The sequence below is a fragment of the Phoca vitulina genome, unplaced genomic scaffold, assembly GCF_004348235.1.
Source record: "Phoca vitulina isolate PV1807 unplaced genomic scaffold, GSC_HSeal_1.0 scaffold9, whole genome shotgun sequence".
In the NCBI taxonomy this organism is placed as follows: domain Eukaryota; kingdom Metazoa; phylum Chordata; class Mammalia; order Carnivora; family Phocidae; genus Phoca; species Phoca vitulina.
This window is the reverse complement of record NW_022589712.1, coordinates 30,280,802-30,293,738: the sequence shown is the minus strand read 5'-3', so window position 1 is coordinate 30,293,738 and position 12,937 is coordinate 30,280,802. Positions and strand designations below refer to the sequence as shown.

The window sequence follows — 12,937 nt, the reverse complement described above, 5'->3', positions numbered from 1 at the left end:
TTGTTTCCACTTTTAAGCTATTATAAATAAAACTCCCCTGAGCATTTGTGTACAGGTCTTCATATGGACATATGCTTTCATTTCTCTTAGGAAAGTATCTACTATGGTGACTAACATAACATAATAAAATAGAATAAATAAATGAAAGGAAAGTATCTACTGGAAGTGCTAGGTCATGTGATATGTATATGTTTAACTTTTTAAGAAACCGACTTTTTTCCAAAGTGGTTGCACCATTTTACATCCCCACCAGTAATGTGTAGAGCTCTACTTCCTTGCTAACACTTGGTATGGTCAGCTTTCTAAATTTTTAGCTATTCTAATAGGTGTGCAGTGAAGTGTTATTTCACGGTAGGTTGTTTTTGTTTTTTGTTTGTTTGTTTGTTTTGGAGGAGGAGCATAACAGTATTGCTTTATTTGAAAGAATGGTACAAATGAAAGAACTTAAGTTGATGTTTTGGTACAGCTTACTGAGAAGGTAAAGATAAACCCAAATGCATGCACAGCCTTGGTAACAGAAGTCACTCCCATGGCTATAGGGAAGCCAATCCAAGGCTTAGCTATCAGTGTCACTGTCTCCCAGGGTGTGCTTGTCAAAGACAGGCTCTGCAATGCCAGGATCCAGGGCCCCCATCTTACACAAGTTGGTTGCAGTGGTCATCCAATTCTTCAATGGATTTTACCTGCTCGTTTAGGTAATAAGTCCCAATGAAATCACACAAATAGGGGTCCATTTTATTTCCAGTGGCCTTTTCGTGCAGTTCCAGCAGTGACGAACTCACACTTTTATTTTTATTAAGTATGACATACACTCCACTGCATTCACCCCACTCCCCAGTGAGCACAGTCTGGTTTCTTGATAGCCTGATGGAAGATGTAGTCACTTTCTTGGTTCTACAGCTTCATCAATTTTCAACATGTTCTCTCTTCTCATGAAATCAGTGAAGAAAACATTTGGTTCTTCAAAATCACATTATCACATTCAAAGTAGTAAGACATGGGCAGGTAGATGTAGGAGATGTAGAGCTCTGGGTCAATTTGGTGATTGATGGTGACCTCTGAGTCCTGGTGGTAGTTCAGGTGCACCTGCAAGGGGGCTGGTCATCACAGCAGGCAGCGGGGGCTTGGAGATTGTCCAAAGGATTTGTGAAGAAGTGTTGGAGAGCTTGCTCTGAGTGGTTGGTTAACTGGGGTGGAGTTTGGAATGTGGGGACAGCTGGGTTCTGTGAAAGAATTGTTGAAATAAGAAGCCACAGTGAATCTCTGTCCTAGCATTGTAGTTTTAATTTGCATTTCCCTAATAGTATTGAACATCTATTCTGGTGCTTATTTGTCATTGCTTTATCTTCTTAGGTGAAGCATGTGTTCAAAACTTTTGTTCATTTTTAAAAAGTGGGTTCTTTGTTTTCATATTATTGAGTTATTAGAGTTTTTTAGATGTTCTAGATACTAGTTTTTTATCAAATGTATACTTGGCAAATATTTTCTCTCAGTTTTGGTTTGTCTTTTCTTTCTTTAACAGCGGTTTTCAAAGAGGAACAATTTTTATTTTTAATAAGGTCCGATTGATTAATTTTTCTTTTATGGATTGTGCTCTCAATATTGTATCTAAGAAACCTTTGCCTAACCCAAGGTCATAAAGGTCTTCTCCTATGTTTATTTCTAGACATTGTGTAGTTTTTAGTCTTGCATTTAAGTTTGTAACCTATTTTGAGTTAATTTTTGCATATAGTGTGAAGTATGGGTCAAAGTTTTGTTTATTTATTCTTTTTATTTTTTTGCAAATGGATGTTCAGTTGTCCCAGCACCTTTTGTTGACAAGATGATCCTTTTACCATTTGAATTACCTTCACACATTTGTTGAAAATCAGTTGTTTATTACATATAAATCATTTTCTAAACTATTTTATTACGATTTTCCATTTCTTTGTCTTAGCACCAGTATCACACTGTCTTGATTTCTGTAGCTTATCATATGTCTTAAAATCATTTAATGTTAGTCCTCTTTTGTTTTCAAAGTTGTTTTAACTCTTCTAGTAGACTCAGGGATCTTAAAACCTACAAAAGTCAAAAACTAACATTTCTTCCCCAAATCATGATGCTAGCACCTTTAATCTGAAATCAGATTTAAAAGGAACTAGAAGAATACAAATTGATGTTATCCATATATCAGTGTCTTTCCATCCCATAATTAGAAACTATACTGTTGTAAGAATGGAGGAGAAAAATCTCTAAACAGGAAGAACCAGCTTGGCTAGGAGGGAATGAAAACTTAAGATGAAGAATAAGAAAATAGAGAACATTTTAATTTTCTTATTCATATTCCAAGTCCAAAAATATTATATTCAGGGCCCTAGAATAAGTTGAAGACATTATCTTTAAGGCACAGGTAGTACAATTTTAAAAGTCATGAAAGTTTAGAAAGAAAACAAAATATCAGAACTTAGCCCAAACAGTATTCCTGTGCAAATAGAAAAAGATACCATAGTTTAAACCAATCAGTCAATTCACATGAAAAAATGATTAAAATTACTAACCATCAGGGAAATGCAAATCAAAACTACAAAGAGGTATCACCCCACATCTGTCAGAATAGCTAAAACAACACAAGAAACAACAGGTGTTGGCGAGGATGTGGAAAAAAAGGAACTCTCATGCACCGTTGGTGGGAATGCAAACTGGTGCAGCCACTGTGGAAGACAGTACAGAGTTTCCTCAAAAAGTTAAAAATAGATCTACCCTATCATCCAGCAACTGCATTACTGAGTATTTACCCAAAGAATATAAAAACACTAATTCAAAGGAATACATGCACCCTGATGTTTATAGCATCATTATTTACAATAGCCAAGATATGGGAGCAGCCCAAGTGCCCATAGATTGATGAATGGATAAATATGTAGTGTATATATATACAATGGGATATTACTCAGCCATAAAAAGGAATGAAATCTTGCCATTTGCAACAACATGGATAGATCTAGAGAGAATAATGCTATAAGTCAGTCAGAGAGACAAATACCATATGAATTCACTCAAATGTGTAATTTAAGAAACAAAGCAAAAGAACAAGGGAAAAAGAGATGAACTAAAAAAACAGACTCTTTACTATAGAGAACAAACCTATGGTTACCAGATGGGAAGTGGTGGGGGAATGGGTGAAATAGGTGATGGGGATTAAGAGTACACTTATCACTATGAGCACTGAGTAGTGTATAGAATTACTGAATCACTATATTGTACACCTAAAACTAATATAACACTACATGTTAACTATACTGGAATTAAAATCTAAAAAAGCAATTAGTCAATTGCTATAAATACTCCAGGCTGTAACATTAAATAATTCTTTATATTTTATTTTTTTTTATTTTTTTTTTTTTAAAGATTTTATTTATTTATTTGAGAGAGAGAGAATGAGAGAGACAGCACATGAGAGGGGGGAGGGTCAGGGGGAGAAGCAGACTCCCCGCCGAGCAGGGAGCCCGATGCGGGACTCGATCCCGGGACTCCAGGATCATGACCTGAGCCGAAGGCAGTCGCTTAACCAACTGAGCCACCCAGGCGCCCTAATTCTTTATATTTTAAAAATATTTTTTATATTTTGTATATTTTTTAGAAAGAACTTTCTCCTCATGCTGTGTTGGAGTAGTAATAAGCCAAAGGGGACCAAGCAAGCTTTCTGCTATATCTCCCTGTGTGGCTAAATCACAGTAGAGTATGGTAGAAGACTGTAATTCTGAACATTGGACTAATGAATTCCCATAATTGTGATAAAGTGAAGACTTTATTAAACAAGATGGAGACTCAGAAGACATGTAAGAATAGACAGGTGTATTTGTTTTGCCACATAAAACTTTGAGATATGAAACACCATATCTTTTGAGATAAAAGACACCATGAACAAGAATAGATGAAAAAAAAATAGCCTGGGGGTTAAAAGAAGAGAAAAGAAAGAAAAGAAAAAAAAAAGAATGTGTGACAGAGAGGAAGGAGGGAGGAAGGAAAGGGAGAAGGAAACTACAACAAACAAAAAAAAATATTTTTAAAAATCTACAAATGAATAAAATAAATAAAATTATCCAATAGAAAAATAGGCAAAGAATTTACTACAGTTGAGGGAAATGTAACTTAAAGTGTCATAATAAAGAAAATTTAAAAGATGATAATATGGAGTGTCTGGGTGGTGCAATCAGTTGAGCATCCCACTCTTGGTCTCAGCTAGAGTTGTGATCTCGGCGTCGTGATCGTGGGGTCATAGGATGGAGACCAGCCTCAGGCTCTGCACTCAGTTCAGAGTCTGCTTCGGACTCTCTCTCCCTCTCACTTTGCCCCTCCCACACACCACCCCTCATGCTCACTCTCTTTCTCTCTCTAAAATAAATAAATAAATATTTTAAAAAAAATTATGGATAATATCCAGTGAGATTGCAATGATAGGAAGTTAGTATCTTTGCGCATTGGTTTAGGAAGTATTTTGGCCAATGTCATTAAAATACAAACTGTTTATAACCTTTGACCCAATAACCCCACATTTGGGATTTTTCCTGTAAGAGAAAAAAGATTATTGTACAAGAATGTGGAAACATTGTTTATAGGGGAAAAAGTATTGATAATAATCTGAATGTTCCTCAATTGCTAATTAAATAAATTATAGAAAATCAGTAAAATAGAATATTTGCACTATTAAAAAATGACTTCAAAGGAAAACCTGGAGAGCTGTCCATATTATGTAAAATGGGAAAAGACATTTTATAGATTAAGGAGTAAATATGTTATCAGTTAAAAATTGTTTAGATATATACATATTTGTGTAAAAACAGAGTTATGTGCTGGAAATTTCTTACAAAACTCTTCCCTAAATTTCTGCTTGTGATAGCTCATTCTTGCCACTGTATCCTGGTTTCTAGATCTTTTCCAGTTCACCACCAAGGGTTTCTTGCCTTTCCAATGTAAACATATCCATAGCCTCCTGGGAGAACTGGCTTCTCCCAGTTCTCTCTTCCACTCAGCACAATAGGCTCAGGACCTCAGCAGGATGACACAGGCTGAAAATATATAATATATACATATATATGTATATATATGCTAATAATTTTTCTCTGTCATAAAAGGAAATTCCAAAAATGGCAGTGGGAAGCTTGTAAGATGAGCCAACTGTTTTTGGGTGGCCATTTTTATTTAGATGATAATCTTATATAAATTAAGCATCCATGGGTTGGGAACAGTCTTGTAAAGAATTTTCTTGCAAGTAAATATGGACAGTTTTAAGGTCATGAGCTTCCCAGCACTGAGTTCACAAGCAGACTGGAGGACCTTCATCATGGATGTTGGAGAGCAAATTTCCACATGAGGTGAGAGGCAAATGTCACTGATTTCAAAGGTGGCATTCAACTCCAAAAATTCATGGTTTTTTATCCATTTTTCATAGCATAAATAACTACATTAAGTGAATCATTTTCAAACTATATACCCCAGGGTTCTAGTATCCACAAGTATAGAAAGAGATTATTTTGGTGTCTACCTCAACTACTGCCTAGCAATGTGCTACCAGGGCCTGGGTGAGCAAAATTCATTAGGAAATTCCTTCTAGTTCAGAACTTAAGGTTGTTCCTTTCTCCATTGCTTTACACTCTCGCTTATATAAACACATACTGGTTTGGTGTTTTTTTTTTTTGGTGATTCAAGCAACATTTCATACTTGAATGGCTTACTCTTCTGTGGGAATTTTTCCTCGGCTCACATGGATGGCCACATGAACCATTTCAGAATTCTGCAAGATGTAGCAGTAAAAATGACTTTGGCTCACATGTTTGACTGTAGAGCTGATATCTACCCCAGATCAAATCGTTTTTACTCTATAAATAAAGGATTTGACCTGTTCATTTTAGCTAGCTTGTCTAAACATAGCAGTTCGGCTGAGAAGTGATCCAGATTTCAAGTGTCTGGGCCTTACATGTATAACACACATGCACACATTTACATACATATGGAGACTCGTGTGTGTACCCATGCTGACATTCTTCCCCCCTTTGACCAGTTTCTGAGCATTTGCCCTAATTCTCCAGGGGATTCACTCAGTAAATCATCAGTACAGAGAGAAGGAACAATCCTAGGATTTTTTCCAGAGCACATCTGGTTTAGTAGGCACTAGAATGAAAAATAGGGCAAATACCAATCTTAAAGTGCATTGGCTGTTCAGCTTTCAGCCAAGAAAGCAACAAAGATGGAAAAGGGGGAGTACCTGTGGTCTGTGATTACTGGGGTGGCAGGCTTCCAGATACACCAAGCTTTGACTTTGTTTTATCAGGATTCTTCCTTAGTTGCTATTAAGAAGTATTTTCAACAATCTCATTTTTATTAGCCGTTTGTGCCCATTATAGTTTTCTAGTTGCTAGTTTGTTATGGCTTTAACATAAATAAGGTTCTAAAAATGTCTCAAATGAGGAGTTGCAGGGCTGGGTATGCTATTTAGACTATATAAAAGGCCTGTGTAAAGGACTTCCCTTGTAATGGGACTCTTTTATATTGAATAGAACTGTCATATAAACATATACTAGCATTTAAAATGCAGTTTCTGGGCCATAAAATAAACACCATTTCTAATATTGCTGTTGGCTTTCACATGCATAGAGCTCAGTTCATTAAATGCCCTTTACTCCATTTATGTGAAATGTGTTTTTAACCACCAGAGAAGCATGTAAAGCGCATTATTCCTTGAAATGCAGTCATTATCAAGAAAAGACTAGTGAAAGTCCGACGTACAAAATGCTTCCCATAGATTCAAGCAAATTATAGTTAATTTTAACACCTTTACAATACCACGAACCTGGTTAGCTTCCAATAAATTGTTATTGATGATTATGATAATAGCATTCATAAATTGAAATATAAATGTGGACATACATCACAAAAATTATAATTTTATTTACAAATACATTTATAATTCAATGTTCACCTGAAAGTTATATTGTAGCAATACTTCATTTATTTTATAAATTAAAATAAGGTGGATTTAAATAAAGTGGTTCTGCATTGCCTATCTTTATAAGTAAAACTTCAATGTGAAGTTCTCATATGAAAATGTTGATATTAGTAATAACCCGACTTACAGCTTTTTTATAAATGAATTAACACATAGAAAATTCCTAGAACATTCCCAAGCACATAATAAGTAATCAATAAATCTTAGTTAGTACTAATAATATTGTTTTTTAGAGCTTCATTTTAGAGTAACAAGAAGTGAATATTTTGTTGCACATGTTCAAAATTTTTGCTAGACCTGATAGAAATCATGAGTGTGAATTTTGTGATAGGTAGAAAGTGCTATGTTGTTTGTCAATATATAGCATCAATCAATGTAGGTCAATATACCTATTAAAAATATTTTCTTGAACTTAATTTTTATGAACATTAAGGAGTTTGATAGAGTTTAAGAACAGTAAGATGTGATCACAGTCCCTAAAATGTAATGTGAACATGAAAAAGTTACTAATAATATGGGCGCCTGGGTGGCTCAGTTGGTTAAGCGACTGCCTTCGGCTCAGGTCATGATCCTGGAGTCCCGGGATCGAGTCCCGCATCGGGCTCCCTGCTCGGCAGGGAGTCTGCTTCTCCCTCTGACCCTCCCCCCTCTCATGTGCTCTCTCTGTCTCATTCTCTCTCTCTCAAATAAATAAATAAAATCTTTAAAAAAAAAAAAAAAAAAGAAAAAGTTACTAATAATATTAACATAATATTAACATAAAAGTACTAAAATTAATTTTAAAAAGAAAACATTGACAATGTCATTACCAAACAGTTGGGAAATGTTTGGTATTTTGATACATGGTGCGAAAACATTTGGCTATCCCTACACAATAAAACCCAGAAAAAGTAAATTAAAGACCTCAAAATGAAAATTAAAACTGCAAAACTTTTGAGAGAAAATCTAGGAAGATATCTTTATGACATCAGGAAACAGAAGAATTTATTAAACCAGACACAAAACACACAAATTATAATGGAAAAAATGTTTGAAATTTGTCTATTAAAATTTAAAATTTCTGTGTGACAAAAGATAATATAAAAAAATTAAGACAAGTCACAGACTAAAGGAAGATATTTGCAGACATATTGAAGTCTCCTTTCCCCAAAATAGTATCTGGACTTCTTCATGCATTATAAACCAAAAGACAACCCAATAAAAAGTGGGCAAAGGATTTGCAGAGAAGAAAACAAAATCATCAGTAAATATATAAAAGTATCCTCAACTTCACTACAATAAATGGACATGCAAATTAAACTGAGAATCAGAGGGTGTGTGCTTTTGACTATAGCTGACTAACTTTGCATGAGACTAAATCTTTTAACATGAAACAAAACAAATCTGGTAAAATTTAAAAATCTGTTTTAAGACTTCAAAGAGTAATCAAAATAGTTAGGACTTGAGGAGCCAATTCCAAAGTAGAAGGAAGAACAAAGAGGTAAATTCAACATTCACTGTTGCCTGCCTTGTAAAATATTTGCTAATTTGCTATTTTCAACCAAGAGGGTAAAAGCCAAGCAAAAACTGGTAACTATAAGATTAAGAAACTTCTCAAAATTTTCAACAATCGCAAGGGCTGGAGAGACAAAAAGGCCTCATCATAGAAGATCCTGGTAAAATACCCTGGGTATTCAGTTGAGACCCCCAAAAAGACTATACCTTTAGACTAAGGAAGTTGCAAATAAACTACTTATCATTATTACTGAAAAACATCTGGAATTAGTTCAACCAAAGGTAAATTAAGATGACCTACATCTATTCTAATTTCTGTCTATTAGAAGCAAAAGTTAGTCCTTTTTGAAGGAAATTAACATTATCATGAGCCTCAAATACAAAGAAAGGCCACAAAGATATATATCACAATAAAACTACTGACACAACAAAGATTCAGAGATACAGATACAAAGAAAGTAACAAATGCATCCAGAAAGAAAATATGTTACCTTCAAAAAGCAAGGGAAAGACTAACGGCTAACCCCTCAACACAAACATTAGGAACCCGAAGAAAATGACATGGCATTTTTTTTTTTACATTCTGAAAGAAAACAGTCTAGAATTTTACACACAGCAACAATATCCATCAAAATTTAACATAAAATAAACATTTTCAGATATATAAAAATAGAGTTGGTCACCTGCAGATTCACTATTTAAAAAATTATTAAGTTCTTTAGGCAGAAAAAAAAAAGTTACCCTGCATAGAAATTCAGAAAGAAATAAAGAATACAGAAAAAGATAAATATATAAATACATCTGAATGAATGCCTAATAAATTGCCTAATATGTTGTGTGGTTTAAAATACTTGAAAAAGTTGGGGGACCTGTGTGACTCAGTTGGTTGGGAGTCTGACTCTTGATTTTGGATCAGGTCATGATCTCGGGGTCCTGGGATCGAGCCTCATGTCAGGCTTCATGCTCAGTGGAGAGTCTGCTTAAGGATTCTCTTCCTCTCCCTCTGCCCCTCCCCCCACTCGTGCTTGCGCCCTCTCTCTCAAATAAATAAATAAATCTTAAAAAAAATAAAATGTTAAAATATTTGAAGTAGAATACAAAATAACAATAGGTAAGAAAGGAGTATAGGTATTGTTGGGAAGTAGTAAAAGTAATAGTTCATATCAAAATGTAATAAATCACGATTCATGTTTTAATCTTTAGGATAACCAGTAAAAGAGTAGTAAAATAATGAATTACAAAGTAATAGAAGGTTAAGTATAGAATAATAAAAAAAGCTTGATCAATCTAAAATCTAAAAAGACAAGAAAGGGCAAAAGAACAAATAGAAAACAAATAGTAAGATAATAGATTTAAACCCAAATATATTAGCTATTGAATTACATTTAAACAGTCTGAATACCATGATTAAGATAAAGTTTGTCAAATTGAATTTTTTTTAAAGTCAGCCATTTATAATATACAAAAGGTGCATCTTTAATGCATGGTTGTAGAACTATCGAAAGTAAATTTTAAAAAAGAATAGGAAAGACATATATGCAAATATTAACCAAAAGAAAGTTGATGTAACTATATTAATATTAGAAAAAAAGTAGGCTTTACTGCAAGAATCACTACTAGAGATAAGGAGGAATATTTTTAAATAGTGAAAGTTCTAATCTCCTAGGCATATATAACAACTTACAAAGTCTCTAAATCTATAAACCAATAAATGACAGTATCTTAAGAAGAAATGGACAGATCCAGAATCATTGGGAAATTTTATTATGAAAATTCATAGGAATATGAAAGATTTCAGCAACATAACCAGTTTGGCTGAATCGAAATAATACACAACACTGCACAAGCTGTAATAGAATACACATTCTTTTTAGGTATACTTGAAATACACAAACTGTAATAGAATACACATTCTTTTCAAGTATACTTGAAACATTTGTGAAAAATGGTCATATGCTAGTTCATAAAGCAAGTGTTCAATCTCATTAGTAATTAGGAAAATACAAATTGAAATCACTTTGAGGGGCACCTGGGTGGCTCAGTCGGTTGATCGTCCAACTCTTGATTTCGGCTCAGGTCTTTCTCTCAGGGTCTTGGGATGGAGCTCTGCCAGGGGTCCCACATGCAGGTGGGACTCTGCCTGCCCCTCCCCTGCTGGTGCACTCTCTCTCTTTCTCTCTCTCAAATAAATAAAAGATCTTCAAAAATCACTTTGAAATTCCATTATTACACATCCGAATGGCCAAAATGAAAAATACAGAAAATATCTCTTGCTGAAAAAAATGTGGAGCAACTGAACTTATTGCTGTTGTACGTGTAGGTTGGTAGGACTACTTTAGAAAAGTTTTTGGCTGAATATCCTATAATGGAACATATGTGTATACCATGATGCAGCAATTCCATTCCTAGGTCAATACCCAAAAGAAATGAAAATACATGTTCACCAAAAGATATACAAGAATCTTCAGAGCCAAATACTGGAAATGACTCAAATGTTTATGCACATTACATGGATCAATAAATTGTCATATATACACATAATGGAATGTTGTAGAGCAACAGGATTGGCTAACTACCACCAAGTTCAACAATACAGTAAGTCTCCAAACCTAATGTTGAGTGAATGGATCTAACACAAAAGATTCTGAGTCTGATATTGATTTTAATTCTAATCATTCTAGGTGAAACTTATCTACTGTATTCATTTTTTAGGGCTGCCATAACAAAGTACCATACACTGGGGGCCTTAAACAATGAATAGCTATTTTCTCACAGTTCTGAAGGCTAAGAGTCTTAAGACCAAGGTGTCAGCAGGATTAGTTCCTCCTGAGGCGTCTCTTCTTGGCTTATAGATGGTCTGTGTCTTCACGTGGTCTTCCCTCTGTACATGTCTGTGTTCTAATCTCCTCGTATAAGAATACCACTTATTTTGAATTAGGGCTCACCCATATGACCTCACTTTAACTTAATTACATCTTTAAAGACTCCATATCCAAATACAGTCATATTCTCAGGTACTGTGGATTGGGACTTCAATTCAGCCCATAACCATATATATGGTTAAGATTCAGTACAATGCTTACCGTTAGGGAGAATGGTGGTAATAATGACTAGGAAGAGGCCTGAGGAGCTCTGGTGTTCTGGCTTCTGATAATACACTTAGCATTATCACTTAGTAAATACTATCACTTAGTAAATACTCATTAAGCTATATATAGATGATTTTTTTTGGGTAGTTTTAATATAAATTACTCTTCCTGTTCTCTGTAAACTATGTGCTCCAGGGATAACATGTTTTTTGGACTGCCTTTCACATACAGAACTGATACAAAAATTGTCATCTTGATTTTTCATCTAGACAATCTAGTTGGCTTATGTGTGGTTACTTACTCAATGTAGGATTCAAAGTTTCATTTAATTTTTGCAACAATCATATTATGTAATTTTACATGTTTCTTATCCTCCTATACTTTCGAAACTTCTTCCTCTTTCATCTAAAAATGTTTTGGACTAATTCTAATTGATCTACCATGATCAATTATCAGTTGCATCTCCAGGTAGAAAATGTGATTCACATTTTTGTGACTGAAAAAAAAAATAACAACCTCATCACATTAGCCTAGGTTGAATTTTTTTTTCAAGATTATTTATTTATTTGACAGAGAAAGAGACAGCGAGAGAGGGAATACAAGCAGGGGGCGTGGGAGAGGGAGAAGGAGGCTTCCTGCCGAGCAGGGAGCCCGATGCGGGGCTCGATCCCAGGACCCTGGGATCATGACCTGAGCTGAAGGCAGACGCTTAATGACTGAGCCACCCAGGCACCCCACGGGCTAGGTTGAATTTTTAAGTGAAGCCATTTCTTGGAATTGAGTTCATAAGGTAAAGCTAAGGTTTTGCTTGGGTCTTCACATCTTTTCTAGATGACCGTGGGAAAAGGAAAGTGAACCAGAGAAGCACCTTTATAGTTTTTTTTTAATTTTTTTTTACAACATAATGGGTTTATATTTAATATAGTACTTCTCATCATAGAGATGTCACTCAGTTAATACAAAGGTTTTTTTTAACATTAAATTTCTCCATTTCAATGTCAATATATTTTTACATTAAATATTGTCTCCATTTTAACATTAGATACATTGAATACATTTTTCTTATCTCCCCCAAGAAATAAAAATTTTAATTTCTGACTGTATTTGATATTAAGTTGGGAGTTAACAAAACAAAACTCTAATAAAAATATGGAGAAAAGACTCCTCAGTGATAGAAGAATTGGCAATTTCCTAGGATTTTGGGCAAGGGTTTCCTTCTTCATATTTCATGTACTTTGAGAATTCCAAGAAACTATGAAATAATATGTAAATTTCAGTCATCTGACTTCTTTGACCCTCTAACTAGCATATATGAATTATAGACTGCTTTTTTCAATGCATTGTTTGTTGTGAAGTAAACTTTTTTTCC

At 34.5% G+C, this 12,937-nt stretch overlaps 1 pseudogene; it reads right to left on the bottom strand.

The window, feature by feature from the left end:
• Positions 1–556: 556 nt before the first annotated feature.
• Positions 557–1,857, bottom strand: LOC116634698 (annotated as a pseudogene).
• Positions 1,858–12,937: the final 11,080 nt, after the last annotated feature.